At 28.8% G+C, this 15,383-nt stretch overlaps 1 protein-coding gene across 1 annotated transcript in view; it reads right to left on the bottom strand.

Annotated features, from left to right (window-relative positions):
• Positions 1-15,383, bottom strand: part of LOC100167428 (acetylcholine receptor subunit beta-like 1) — a 92,527-nt gene that overhangs the window by 38,602 nt on the left and 38,542 nt on the right. The gene's annotated exons all lie outside the window — the stretch shown is intronic.

The following is a 15,383-nucleotide window of genomic DNA, read 5'->3' as shown; positions in this document are numbered from 1 at the left end:
TTACTAAAAAAATTAAATTTGTCTATCAGTCTTAGTTTATTTTATAGCCCAATGTTAAAATACAAATTAAAATCATAATATGTATTTTGATTTAATACCTATATTTTATTATAATCCAAAAATAATGTTTAAGTTAAAATTATATATTTTTGATTTTTTTTTGGTTCTGGCAAGAAGTGTCCAAAGATCATATACTGTGCCACTGAGTGAACATATCACTTATTTACACTAATTGTTGTTATAAAATACTCTTATCACGAAATATCAAATACATTATAATATAATGGTTTTAGTAAATCCTAAGAAATATTATTAATAAAATTATTAGGTAGGTATTTATATTTTTAAAATAAAATACAATATAGGGATCATTTAGAACGTTAATTTAAAGTACCAATCTGTTTTAAAAATTACTTTTACATTGATAATCCATGGCTAAGTCTGCTGATGCCTGTTCTAGAAATTTCAAATCTTTTCAGATTCTGCAGTGAACATGACTGTCAACGTTGAAGTAACTAGTACCTACTACGAAAACTATCGAATTTCTTTGGATGAATATAAAGTTGACCTGTCGGCAGCAGCTGCAGTGGTCGGGTCGATTTTGTGAGAACAGATACATGCCCAATACTGTAATACTGTGTTTCTGCACGTTATTTTTTATATTTTTATCTCTGACAAGCTACGGATTTTGTCTCTTAGATATTAACACTACTATATCGTTACACGCTCTGATATTTACAAAAAAAGTCTTGTTAACAATTAATATTAATCTGTCTAAACAGTGTTGAGTCTGCATCACACGAACGGTAAAAAATGTATCTGAGAATAGATTCTTGAATGTTTAACGTAAAATGAAAATCAAATTGGTGTTCTAGAAAATTGTAACACATTTTAAAGTGTCGAAGAAAAAATCACATTTTTTAAATTGTAGTTTGAGTTATATATAATATATTATACATTACTTTGACGATTTATACAGAACTATTTAAATGTTTTTTATTATTAGGTACTTACATTTTTATTAGATTTACATTTTTTGTTGTTATTTAATTTTTTTAGTTAATTGTATATTAATTATTTAAATTTGTACATCTGTTTATGATTTTTATATTGTAGAAGTAACCCGGTGATGGATAACGTCTGAAACAAGTAGTTATCATTTTTTTGTATTTAATAAAACTGTAATCCTGAAAAATTTTTTTTTACAAATAAATTGTATTGTTATTGATAAATTAGGTACTTACTACAAATGAGGGATTAATTCATAATTTTTACATTAAAAATATAACAAATATTTTATCGTAGTACGGTACTTTATCTTCAAAAACAATTATTCTATTTTAATAATATTATAGTGGCACGTTAAATTAAAGTTGCCACGTACAAATATGCAAATTATGAACACATTATAATGGAAGATTATTTATTTTTTTATATTTATCAGTTAATTTAAAGTATTTTCTTTCATCCAGTTAGTACCTAAATACTAAGTGCAATCAAATTTACATTTATTAAAACAAAACTATTACAAATCGAAATGTGTTAAATAATTAATAGAAGTAGGGACATGGGTATTGGGTACTATTTATTATAATTAGGTAGGGATACCTAAATTGTTGTACTAAAATATGCAAAGGAAATAATAAAATCAAATTAGCTGTATACATTGTACACATATTTCATTTTTGTCAAAATAAGAACAATTTAAAAATTGTTGATGAATAAAAGTTCATTTTTTGATGAGTTGAATTTAAATTTGAAAACACTAATTTTTATAAGTATGAATAAACAAATAAAAATATATACCTATTCATATTTTTTCATAAATAAAATTCTTTTCCGTAACTTGAGTTAAAAAAAAATTCTAACGAATAATCACTATAAATATAATATAATGAATAAAATAAATTAACCTAGCTTCTCTAATATTAATAATAATTGCTGGAGAAATTTAAAATACTCCTCATTAGCGTATATTCAATTACATTTTTATACCCAATGCATTTCGAATAATCTAATTTAAAGAGTTTTATTTTTATCTTTAAAATTAATTGAAAATATTTTTCAACATCTCTATGACGTTTTGTTAGATTTTGATATTGTTGTCGATGGTTTGTCATCTACGAACAAACTCGTTTATTATAGATCTATTTTTTTTTAAACATTTATATTAAGCACATCGCTTTGAATGAACAAGTCAAGCTAAATCGTGTTCTCACTCTGTCCATGTTCGCTTACCATCCCTCCCATTGTTATCACACTGTCTTTCTCTATCTTTAACACACTCTCCCCTCAACAGTGGGTGTAGCTAAAAGGACTTTCTATGCTCGTCTAGCGGCTTTTCAGTTGATGACTCCAAAAATGGTGTGGGGAAGTCCTGCGTGGGTGGGAGAATTGTGCACTGGTGGGTGGGTTAGTCGTACTTGTCGAAGAATATCGGGGACTTGGGGAGATTACGCGGTAAGGGGCTGATAGTGTGTTGAGGAATAGTCGACGACAAAGGATGAGGTTAGGCTGAGCGGTGACGGCGGCAACGCTAGCGGGCGGTTCCCTGGCAAAGTACGTTCGGAGCACCGCCAACGACTACGACGCGGCAGCCTCGGCGGATGGGTGGGGACGATCGATCGAACCGCTTTGACCCGGGTGTGACTGCTGTTGCCGGCGTTTTCGCGAGGATATTATTTTATGCATGCGAACGCCCTTTACTTTCAGTTATCGTCATTCCCGAATTATCTCGTCATCCCACTCAAAACTCGCGTATAACCTGCTGCAGTAGTTTTCCCGGTATCTAAGACTTTTGGATCGTTTATCTATTTATTGTAATAATTTCGATGACACCACACAGATATATATATATATATATATATATATGTAAGTAGGTGAACCTGGGCCACTACTCGTACTTGATTTAAGGATTGGGCCGCATATACATATACGTACACCAATATCGATAGGTAATAGCCAATATGTACATCGCGGTGGTTTACAATAACAATACTTACGCAGTGAGCTCCGGTAACATAATATTATATATAACAGTGTGAAAGTGCCTATCAACATGTATTTTGCAGAGACAGACCGCAGTTTCCTTTGTAATATTTTCAAACAGTATTATGTCCTATGTAAAATACTGAAAAACTGAGTATATAGTAGTCGAAAGAAAAGTAATGATAACCATATAATAGATGGGTAGAAGTCAAATACCATACACATTTAAGAGAGTACAATAGTTTAAATACCTAAGAGCACGGCTTGCACAACAGAAGGAAATTAGTAGTGATATAAACACTAGAACTCAAGCTAGTAATAAATATTATTTCAGACTGACGGAGCTATTGCGATTGAGAGCACTATCGACAAATTTAAAAATTTAAATAAATAAGATACTTATCTAACCAGTAATAGACTTAAAAATATATATCAAAGCTCAAGTATATTGTGAAAGATATTACCAAGAAACGACTCACCTGGGCAGGGCACGCATAAGGGCAGGACGTAAGGAAAAAGACCCCATGGGTCACCCAAGATTAAGATGGGAAGAAAGAGTAAAAGAAGACGTAGAAAAAAAATAAACCAGAAGAAAATTGGAAGAAATTATCACTAGAAAGAGAAAGATTGAGACAGATATGTAGGACGGAATAATCTTAAAGGCTAAAACCACGGACATAGGTTATAATATGTCTTACGTTATTAAATGTCCTAAAGTTGTTTTAACATACATTTTTTGGGGGGGGGGGGAGGGCTGGGTACAGATATTTTATTTTTCTAACCGATTTTGTAAAATCGACTTTTTCGTTGTCATGGTTAGTTGTTAACAAAAACATCTTTATGATTCTTAGATTTTCCTTGTAAAGGAAAAATATCGAGTAGTCTGCTATAGTTTTTGATAATTTAGTTATAAGATGTATAATGGCTGTGCTAGATCCGAATAATTTTTAAAGGGATAACATAAGTAGTAATAAGTAATAACGTTATCAGCGTATCATAATTTCTAGTTTAAGCCGTTTAACCATATATAGATGCAGTCATCACTTAAAGACAGTACAACACGCCCACGATGAATTTGCAAGGTAGCTGAAGGAAGAAAAATTGATATTCAATTTTATATATTTATGCATAAGACAGTATTCAATTTGATACCTTAATTAACGTAATTCGGTAATTCAGTATATTATAATCTAATAACATTATATTTAATTAATATGGATTAATCCTTAATCTCGCTTACATTTGAAATGCCGCCCCGTTTTCAATCTTAAAAACTACTACACAGATAAAGAATAAAGATAATAGTTCAAGTTTTACAAAATAATAGATATCATAAATTAAAATACTTCAAATGTTCTATACGCATTTTTATTAAATACAGCCATTGACTATTACAATGAATCTTGAGTATTATCCTGTATATACTGTATAATGTTTTTAGTGACATTTTGCGTAACTATAATTGGAATAACTTGCATTTAATTTCTATTGTTTTTTTAACAATTCAAAATAATTAATTACACTAAATAAAAGAAAAATTAATATTACAGACAACAACATTTTAACTGTTGTAAAATATTATGATGAATTCAAACAAAAAAATAATTTAGACATTTCAGTTAATGATACTAAATTAAACAACATGGTTTGATCGTGATATATCAACATACCAAACGTTTGTTGAGTTCATTTTTTATTTTTTTTTACATATTATTATTTTATAATTTATATTCCATTTTCTTGGTTACTTAATTTATATAATCATCTAAATCAACTACCTAGAAAATCATTAAAATGTAATGTTAATGGGCCAAGGAACTAGATATTTTACAAGATTTTTATTTATTATAATTATGTAGATAAAAAATAATAGTCTAAGTCACGTAAAATTTGTTTTAAAATTCTTTTATTTTATTCTTATATATTTTAATTTACTATTTTTCTGATTACTGTAGTTATTCGTTATAATATGGTATTCTAGTAGGTAGCTTACTAAAATGGTAAATTTTAGCTTTTAGTTATTGTTTGTTAATATATAGTCTGTACCTAAATATCTTATGAAATTCACGATAAAGTTATTTGAAATTAAAATTAATTAATATAAAAAAAAATATAGTAGTAAAAAAATATGAAATCTTAAACTAAACTAAATAAACAACAAGTACAGTGTACACATTAATTTGATATTACATTATTGCATGATAAGAATATATGAAGATGTATAATATAGAGAGAGTATCTATTACCTATGTATCTAATAGTGCAATATTTTTTTTTCGGTAATAATAATTAAAAAGTTATTCTTTCTATTTAAAATAAACTTAAAATCTTTAATTTTAGAGTGATTGTTAAAAATTGTGTACCTAACTGTAATTTGTTGCAAACTTTATTATTATTAATATTACGATTTTTAACATAAATAATATTAGTTTAACTAAAAAAATTGTTTAAATGGAGTAACATTAAAATAACTGTTTTTCTATATAATATTTTACAGTCCATATCTATGAGCATTGAACTTTGATAACTTTCTAATTCAATTATTTCCGACTAACGATTACGATTTAACGATGATTGTGGCTTATGTTTTTATCACGGTTATAATGACAATACTAAAGTTTAGTACAGTACTAAACGTTCAATCGTTCATCATCGTTGACAGTGGTTGGATCTGGAAACATTTAGCCACAAATATATCCTTTGAAGTATTAACAAGGGAATATAATATACAACAAAGAAAGCCTATCCTACTGCTCTTAATTTTATCAATATCATGATTATTAGCGTGATTAAAAAATATTCAACGCTATAAATATAAATTATATTTCTGTTTAATAATATCGTATATTAGTCATTATAATATTATAATAAAATTATTTTTTTTATGTTATTTAAAAAATAATTGCAATATTTATTTTTTGTTCAAATTTCAAATACCAAATATTTATTTTTAGTAAAATCAATATTTTTAACAGAAGAATTTAAGTTTTTAGTAAACTATAAACTAGTAGAAGGGCGGGAGGGGATTACGACGATTTTATCAATTTCAATAATATATTTTTATAATACCTTATCGTTAGTTTTGGATAACTTTTATAAAATAAAAAACTTTTACTAATTTTGAAAGAGATTTTTAAACAAAATAAATGCGTCGCTGTAAAACCAATCAGTTACATGTTCCAATCAAAGTCTATGGGTTCTATACCTACCTTCTATAATGATTGTATTAAATCTATGGTGGATAGCCATAAAATACCATACATTCATACCTATAAGTATACTAAACTGAAACTAATACATAGTTTACCTACTATATAGGTATTACTCACAGATGATACCTACTCGATTTCACGAATGATTTAGAAAATTATCTCAAAAAGTGGAGCCATTGTATAAGTACCTTCGTCAAACCTTGAACAGGTTAATTTCATTAAACCTGTGTAATGCTGTAGCATAATTGAATTTTATTTGTACGTTTAAATTTTACTAAACACACACATTATATATAGAGAGACAGGAGCGTGACTTTTCAGGCAGTAGTTCTCTCGGCCCGCGTTTATATAATTTAAACTGCTCATTTTATATAATATTATAATTAATTTTCGTGCGGTATTATGTGTTTATGTGTTTATGTTTATGGGTTCACAAGAGGGCCACCCCCTATCGCCAATCACCCATCGTGGTCATACAATTAACCGCACGTAATAACTATTTATTAATCGTCCTCTTTTGATTCGATTATAATTATTATTATTCACAATTATATTATATAGACAGACAACTCCAGTTTGGTCAGAAGGAACACTCTACCTATACGGTTTGCGGTCAGTCTTTGTTATAATTATTATATTTTTTTCTCCGTATATTCGTCGACGTTTCCGCCGCATGACATTGAACGTGCGTTGTATCAAAAGAGAGCTGCAGATTCGCTCGTGAGAATCCCGCGAGTATATGCGGGAAAAGCGAATAGACCGATGAAAAAGAACATAATAATAATAATAATAATAATAATAATAATAATGAGGGATAAAAAAAACCATCGTATATATTATAATAATCGGCTGGTGTTCGTATAACATATATATATATATATATTATGTAATGTATGCTACGAGGGGCCGAGCGAAACGGTATATAACGATACAACACTTTACCCGCGCGTTTACATTGGCGAGTGTGTATAATATATATTATACGGTGCGCTCATCGCGTTTTGATAAATTAAGCGAGTTTTAAATTGCTCCTATTCTGTCGTTATGTATATACGAACAGCAGCAGCAGCAGAAGCACGAGCGATGTATACAAAATATATTGTAATAAATACTTAAGCGCACACACACACAACAGCCGTCTCTATCGTAGTGCAGCTCCTGCCGACGCGCGAGAACTTTTTCTCCCCCAGAGTGATGAATGGCGGTAGGACAGCTGAAGCGGATTAATTATTAGAATATAACAGCTCGCGTGTGTGTCTACGCGTGTATGTTTAATATACACACCGTAACCTACAGCGTGCGCGAGGCAGAGCAATCGTTCAAAACGTATATTTTGCAGCACCGACAACCACGTCTATCCTGAACGTCGGACGATAATATACCTAATAACCTTAAAATATATATAGGTATTGGTATAAATTGTATCTAAGCGCGTGTAATATTATTATGGACCATGCGCAGTTGATTTTCGTTAAAACAAAATTAACATAATAATAAATATACAACGCTGTGACGTGTAAAACCTCAATGCGTTTGACGTAGGTATCTACCTATATAGGTTATTCGTATGTCCTACAGCCATAATATTATCACCATATAATAATAGTTATAGCTCTGTACATGTCCAAAGTTTTTACTGCGAGTAGATAATTTTGAAAACGACGACTACCCAAAAAGACGACGTGGCACAGTGTACCTATTAGGACTATAGGTGGACACTGTACCTAAAAACATTGATTTTAAAATGTATTAAAATACAATAAAAAATCTTAAGACCTCAAATATATAAAACCACATATTATACCATAAACTGTCATCGTAACTTTCAGAAAACCAAAGCTAAGACTTCCAACTACCATTGTTGATGGCTATAAAAAAAAAAATATAGGGAAAAATCGGATTATCTACAAATAGTCCTGATCAACAAAAAACCCTTTCCTTCGTTAGGCGTGGACACCTGGCTGAACTAAACACTTAATGACTACTTAAATAAAACAAAGACACTACCGCAAGCTCAATAATTTTTTCTCTATTACTCTATATTAACACGGTCCAGTAATTAGTAAATCATAGTTTTTTTTTCAAAACGACACTCCGATTGCATTGATTTCTGCCACGTTTAATTAAATAATATCCCGTTGTGCATCAAACTTAATTAACTTTAGTTTTTGAGTTCTGACACCTGTCATATTTTTCTTGACTGCCATTTTTTCTCACTAAAACGTCAATCACTTTTAAACTCCTTTTCTACACTAAATATAAATCCGTCTTACTTCTGCGTCCTACACTGCGTCTTTAACCATCTACCACAGATTAAATTATTTGTCCTTTTCATAAGCTCAGGATTTGTAATAATTTAACTTGTAAGCATCTATTGTATTATATTTTTTATAACATTAATGGATTAGTGATTACTGTCATTACTATAAAATATAATAATATACTGATATTGGCCCAATATTTCAATAGTAGGTACAAAAAAATGATTATAAATATCATAGTCTATTGTCTATAACATACATGTATGTATATATTATGTACATCATACGTATATTATTATTTGTTCTGCTCAAATGTGTGATATGCATTATGTTTATACAATCAATACGTCGTTTGGACACAATAAACTAATCTGTGTTGTATGCGTGAGCGTTATGGGGTGCTTTTAATGAGCGCAAGGGGAAATTAAACTTTATGCGCTATTAACAGTTCCGCTTGAGGCAGCCATTTTATTTCGATTGGTACGGCAATCGATTGTTCGAAGAGTGAAACCACTACAAATACCATTATAATTCTATATTATCGAGTATAACTGCAGATACTACTTCTATATATAAAATTATACGTACCGTATATACCAAACTACACTATTGTCATATTATTATTATACTCAACTCTATATTTCTATATGCCTACCACATTTATTAACATAACTTTATTACTACCGGTCACTACTACAACTAACTGCGCTAAAAAAAAATATACCATATCATATACCATAATAGTATGCTATATACAGTACATGCTGATAAATGCATGTTTCATTCGTTATGTATCTCGAAGACGATCAAAACCTAACCTAACCGTCATACGTGTCAAAAAATCTCTGTAAATTCTGCGGATGTTACCTGCAAATCACCACCGTCGACGTCGGATATAGTATCACTGGATTTTACAACGATGCCGGTATAGACGGGAAAAAAGTACCAAAAAGCTACCGTCGGCCCAGGCGTATAATATAATACGTGAGACGGGCGTGTGTAAAATTATATCGTGCTAACTCCTCTACATGACTATTTTATATTATATTCTGCAGGGCTCGTAAATATAGCGTGCATTAGCGTAAAGTATACAAAAGTGTACAAAGTCGTTATATTTTATTTTGACAGTAGGGACGGTGTCTGCAGGGCCCGACGAAGATATCATCACGGCGGCCATCCCTCCCGATGACACTATATATAATATATACGTATAAGGGGGGTATACTATGGGTACCTACACTGTTTGCACGTCAAAAACCCATCATTATCGTGGGAGCGAATAAAAACGAAGGGACATGAATGTAGGTACCGTAAATCGTAATACATATACCTATACAGCTATACCGTATTATATTGTTATTTTGTGTATGTGTATAATAATGCATATAACCTGTGTAGACTACTCGGCAGGTCAGTCAGGCGCTGTATAATATACCTACGACGAGTACACAGACACATGGTATAAAGTGCGTGTATAGTAATGTTTTGATAGCCTAAAAGCCTTGCAGTGTACACGCATTATATCTATCTTCTCACTCGATGTGACCACTTTCCACCCTAACATCACGTTAGGTAATCAGACTTGTCACGCGCGTTTTGTACTATACATTATTATTAATTATTGCCTAGGTATATAATGTAATATAATCAGTGGTGTATCCAGATTTTTCCCGGGGGGGGGGGGGGGGGGGGTAAAGTAATTTTCGACGAATTTTATATCTGAAAATGTTGTTATTATTTAACAATTTTCGGGGGGATGGGTTACAACCACCTAACCACCCCCTGGATACGCCAATGAATATAATATGCTTTGCAGAATATTCGTATCTGCATTTATCCACAGACGTCCATACACTATATACACCAGTCTTCGCACTAACCTATAAATGGCATTGTAAATTATTGTAATAACCACTTAAATAATTTTGATTTTTTCTTTAACGATGTAAATTCTCCCTCCACTCCACATTGTACTAAACTTGTAAACTGATTGTACATATTAATACTTATTATGTCCTGTACTCTTAGCCCACCGGGCGTTAATAATAATACATAAATAGATAAAATAAAAAAACTACGGATTATTGTTTTATTTTTTTTTATTTTTTTAAGCTTATATGTTATAACCTTTAATCGGATTTAATTACAGACAGTATAATATTATTATACACACGATTACTATTATAAATTTATCATATGATGATGCAATGCATAATTGATGTAGGTATTCATCTAATGTCTATAGTATGTACTGTGCATACTCTATACTCTTTACAATTATATATTAGATATATATATATTATATCTTGTCTTAATAACACGATTGATACGAGGTTTACTAAACATTACAAAAACATTACCTACCTAAATATTATATAAAACGTATACTAATTAATAATGCGTTGTCATTTTTATTTAAAAATAAGTTGAATAGATTTAGATACTAAAATTGTATAACTGTTAATTATTATGGATTTATATTAATCTGTATATATACCTTATTAATAACTAACAATTTAGTATAGTTGAGTTGTTGATGATAATTCAAAAAATAATAAATAAACTATTTATTATATGTTTTTGCCCATTGATATTTTAATTTTTTAATGTTAACTTTGATTGAAGTAAATTTATATTTTTGCTTGTATTTTTTGTAATAGGTAAATAAAATAATTTACAAAGGTTTACATTTTTTTTTAAGTGTGACGCTATCAGTTTAGATTTTATGTTTGGGTATCAAAGTAAAAATAGATTTAGAACCACCAACCGGGCAATCGTTATGCTGTACCTACCTATAACAGATTTTGATTGACCACAAGCAATTTATTTTTCTATTATTGTTAAAGGTTGAACTTAGACTAATTTTGATGAACCATCGCATTAATTATTATTATGATATTATATCATGTATTATTGTTTATTGTTAACTTATAAGTGAACAACGAACGCGACGTGCCAATTAATGGTGAAAAATATATAGACCCATGGTACAAATACAATATTGTACAAATAGCTTAAAATTAATATAAATATTTTGAAACTTTCCTTATGCATAGAAAATAATAATTTAAGTAATGGTGAAAAGTTTTAACTCTCTAAAATTAATGATTTTTGAGGTACCACAAAATAAAAATAAATATATGAGGAAAAGTCGTTTTTGTTGTTTAAATATTCTATAATATCATAATTTGATTTGAATGCTCAGATAAAATTAATGGGGCTTTAAGCAAATTATTATTTTTTTTTCCGTAAGAAAAATTCATGAAGAACCTTGGACTATATTTGCAAGTCTTGCCGTATGAATTTTTATCAACATACAACATATTTTTATAAAAACAAATAAAAATTAAACACAAAATGAAGTAGAACATTTTAAATGTTGATAAATAGGTAAAAAATAGGTGAAATATTTGACAGAATCCGGTGTTTTTCAATAATATTTTTTCCGCTTTTTTTTTTAGTTTTTTCAAATTATTAGAGCTCTAATAAATAATTATAAAATACTGGGAATTTTCGTCTTTTAACAACTCCCTGTTAAAGTACCAACTTTATCCACTTTTCTATTAAGTACCACCAATACCGCCAAAGTTGAAGATTAAAGCATTTTTTCCTGTTTTATAACATGATAATTATTGATAAATATAAAAATAAATAAATAATAACAACAAAAAAAAACGGTAAATATTTATGATATTTAAATTGTATTTTTTATTAAATATAAATTTAAATTATTTAATATTCCGAATGAATTAAACTAAAGGAGCTACTTCAATTTAAAAATGGGATGTTTATATTATACTATATGGCTGTAAAAATAATCCAAAATGTTGTATATTAATCGATTTAAAATTACATTTGAAAGATTTTTTGAATATTTTAGTACCTAGCTTAAAATAAGTTAGGAAAGCTCCCTCAGCAAGCATTCCCGGTTCCTAAACGAATTTTATACAACTCTATAAACTTTAATTCTATATACAATTAATGTGCATTAACTACGGACGGAATTATAATACCATGACATATTGTGTAATGTTTTGGTTTGGATATGGTAAAAAATAAAAATATAAAATGCTGCTGAATGTTTAGGCGATGAGTACGAGTATCCCTTAATAATAATACCACTAATAATAGGATACATGCTTATATATTTTAAAAACATGAAACGTATAAAAAATGTTTCAAAAAAAAACCTCTAAAATATAAAACATCTGGGATTTGGTGATTCATTTATTATAGGCTTATATACCTATCAAATTTAAAGACACGTCAGCTAAATGTCACAATAATATGCTTGTTTTTTTTTTTTAATTGTTATTACATTTACTTTATTACGTTTTATTATATACTTGTTGATTTATCATAATATAATTCATAATGTTATTTCAATAATAAAAAAAACTGTAACTATGATATTACAATTAGATATTTAATTCCGGGTAATAGTACCAAAGTAAAAATATTTCTTAGTTTATATACCCTTACACTTGGGGAGCACTACTGAGGAGGTACTTACTTTGCTCAGAACTGCACAAATAATCTAATAACTGATAATGTTATAAAGAAGATAATAAATTATTAAATAATCCAAAATAATATAAAATAATATAAAATACTTGTTTTTAACAACCCCGTAAAATAATATGTATATAATATGATATATTATATTGTGTACGTCACGTATGTTCATTTATATATGTGTATTTATATAGACTAGGCAATTTAGGCTAATTAATGATGAAAGAAAATCTGTTAATGTATATACACCTGATGATCAGGACGAAGTCCACATTGAATTATTATACTATGTAAAATATCTTATAGGTTTCTTACCCAACGTAAACTAATCGGTGATAAGCGTTTATTGCGATTTAACAAATACCTAATGCTAATCATACTTCCACCGAAAATGTTGTCTTTCATAACAATGGTTTTAATAATTTGTTAAATTTACCATCTTCTCCAGTAGGCATAATTGGATTAGTTCAACAAGGATACGTCCTCCACAAGAAGGAAGACGAAAAAAACGATGTGAAGTTTTAAAGCATCGAGAACGAATGACATTTTTTAGAGGTATAAAATTATAGTAGGTATTGTACACATTTCATTCGTTAACTTTTTTTATCTACTTCTTTAGTCTATATTAATTATCAGTGTTTGAAATGTTTGAATATTGGAGGGCAGAGGGAGAGTCGTATATCTTTATTTTCTATCACTAGTTTTAAGTGTCCAAACTACATAAAACTCATTAATTCTACAGTAGGTAACACAAATTATTAGTTCAATTTTACTTTTTCTTCATTATTTTTTACCGTTTCAAGCACTGATAATTAAATCATGTTAATAAATTCACACCACGACTACCTACTGTATAACAAACAACTAATTACGTATTTTAATACTAGGAGTCGTGGTAATAATTATTGATTTAGAAAAATCAATTATTTGAACAAAATGTGTTTAAAAAATTAATACTTAGTAAAAAGTTATTACTAGTTAAATTTTAAAAATATATTATGGTAGAATAAAATGTAGATCAATAAAAACTATATAGGTAATATTGCTATTTTGTTTTATTTATTTTTATGTGACAACAATTAGTACCTAGAAGCAAACATTATGTTTAGACATATATTGTTTAAAATAATCTACTATTACATTCTGCACTGGAAGACATTTCATCCCCAAATGTATCCAAATTTAATATCTCTGATAGAAAATTGAGTGACTATACAGTACGTCCGTAGATTACATAGATTAAATACGTATAACATACTAAATATATTATATATATCATTATACTATTCAATAATATGCGGTATATTATAGGCTATGGGATTTGGTGAAATAGGAAGGTTCAACCCTAATGTCTTTTTCATATCGTCACGCTAATGCATTTTTAAGTCACTCAGACTCTGAAGGCGATAATGTTTAAGAAATGTGTATCCGCCAGACTTATCGGTTTGGTAGAAGAGCGGTGAACTTGAGAGGAGTCATGTATGTAATGATGTTACACACAACAGTGTAGTTTACACGCAAATGTTCGAAAAACGATCATTATAAAAACACTAAAATAAGACTCGATAGTTTTAAATGCATATTTTATGATAGAGTTTTGAATTGTTCATCATGTATATAAATATTTACATATTGTACTCGTATAATATAGGTATATATCGTATAATAATAATTAAAAACATATTACCAAAATAAGCTACAAACACATACCTATAACTTGATTATATTGGTAGATAATATAATAAAAAAGGTGGGTAAGTGGATGTCGCTCTGCTGTACAGTAGGTTACAAGTTGGTCATTGTAATGGATGGTGTTAAATTTGAATTCAATCATATATCATTGTATTAGAAAAACGATTCTGAGTGAAAACGGTCAGTCAACCATGATATTACCAAGTATATTTGATGATATTATTGTGAATAAAGCAATTTATATATAACCTATTTACGTGGAACCTTGTTTTAAGTTTTTAATCCTTAGCTATAAAATTTGAACATTTTATACATTTTTAACTAAAAATAATTATTAAATTTTAAATTTGATATATTTTGTCAAAATTCGAACTTTAAATGCTTATAAAAAAAATTGTGCCTATGTATTTTCAATATTTTTCAACTACTATTATAACAATATATCAGGAGCCTTGCATTACATTTTCATGCTTTTTTACCCAACAAATACATTTTTATTGATATTTATGGAAAAAAAAACTAAAAAAATTGAAAACTGGCAATGTCCGTAAACAGCTCAAAAAGAGTCAAATTATTTTCAAAATTTTATTGTGTATAGAAATTTAAAATATGAACATTCAGTGAAATTGTCATGTATCTACAGTTATTCGTTTTTGAATAACAATGAAATAACAAAATCCGCTACGTGAGAAATGGAATGAATATCCAATCTTGT

Source organism: Acyrthosiphon pisum, chromosome A1 (genome assembly GCF_005508785.2).
Source record: "Acyrthosiphon pisum isolate AL4f chromosome A1, pea_aphid_22Mar2018_4r6ur, whole genome shotgun sequence".
Taxonomy (NCBI): Eukaryota; Metazoa; Arthropoda; class Insecta; order Hemiptera; family Aphididae; genus Acyrthosiphon; species Acyrthosiphon pisum.
The sequence above is the reverse complement of the archived record's forward strand: the minus strand, read 5'-3'. Positions and strand labels throughout refer to the sequence as shown.